Below are 1,170 nucleotides of genomic sequence, written 5' to 3' on the forward strand. Positions count from 1 at the left end.
CCTTGTGGGGAGGAGGGCCTGTGGCACTTCGTGTCTCACAGAGGAACCTCAGCCTTCCACTGAGCTCATAGAAATTGAGCTTTTGTTTTCCTGAGGCTGATGGGAATTAGATGTTTAGCCTCCCAGAGCCTGATGGGATTTGGAGTCTTTAAAATCCAGGTGGCTGATGGGAATTAGGAGTCTCCATGTCCCAGAGCCTTATGGGAGTTGGGAGTTTTTAACCTCTCAGGACCTGAAGGAAGTTGTAGTTTCTTACTTAAGGGAAGTTGACTTAGACTGGTGCACAAGCCAATCTTTTTTTGCCAACAATTAAAGAGAATTCTAGTTTCTTCATCTCAGAGACTTACGGGAATAAGAGGCTTCCCTTCCCAGGGGCTAATGGGAGTAGGTGGAGGTGGCGTGGTCCTTATTGCCTAAAGTCCTGTGAGAATTGGGGGGATCTCTTTCTTCCAAGTGCTAATGAAGTTGCCTTATCTCCGGAAACAACGGGGAGTCAAAGTAATAATACTCTTGAAGTTGTCATGGGAATCTGTGCTGCCAGGGGGCTGATGGGAATTGAATTTTGACTTCCCGGAGGCTGATGAGACTGTTTCTTTCTCTCAGGGACTGATGGGAATTGGAGTCTTTACTTCCCAGGGGCTGATGGGAGTTGTAGTCTGTACCTCACAGATGTTGACCCTTGAATTGGTACACATTGTAAGTGTCATCAGAGAAGGCAATGGCACCCCACTCCAGTACTCTTGCCTAGAAAATCCCATGGACGGAGGAGCCTGGTGGGCTGCAGTCCATGGGGTCGCTGAGGGTCGCACACGACTAAGCAACTTTACTTTCACTTTTCACTTTCATGCATTGGAGAAGGAAATGGCAACCCACTCCAGTGTTCTTGCCTGGAGAATCCCAGGTACGGGGGAGCCTGGTGGGCTGCCGTCTATGGCGTCGCACAGAGTCGGACACGACTGAATGACTTAGCAGCAGTAGCAGCAGCAGCAAGTGTCATTGCCCAAGAATAGATTAGAATTCGATTATCTGCCTCCCAGACACTAATGAAAATGAGAACTTTGGCTTCCCAGAAAGTGAAAGTGAAGTCGTTCAGTCGTGTCCGACTCTTTGGGACCCCATAGACTGTAGCCTACCAGGCTCCTCCGTCCATGGGATTTTCCAGGCAAGAGT

At 49.0% G+C, this 1,170-nt stretch overlaps 1 protein-coding gene across 1 annotated transcript in view; it reads left to right on the forward strand.

Moving 5' to 3' along the window:
• Positions 1–1,170, forward strand: part of LOC104996378 (serine/threonine-protein kinase BRSK1-like) — a gene marked incomplete at its 3' end in the record, with an annotated part of 5,750 nt that overhangs the window by 731 nt on the left and 3,849 nt on the right. The gene's annotated exons all lie outside the window — the stretch shown is intronic.

The sequence above is a fragment of the Bison bison genome, unplaced genomic scaffold (genome assembly GCF_000754665.1).
Source record: "Bison bison bison isolate TAMUID 2011002044 unplaced genomic scaffold, Bison_UMD1.0 scf7180017851390, whole genome shotgun sequence".
NCBI lineage: Eukaryota > Metazoa > Chordata > Mammalia > Artiodactyla > Bovidae > Bison > Bison bison.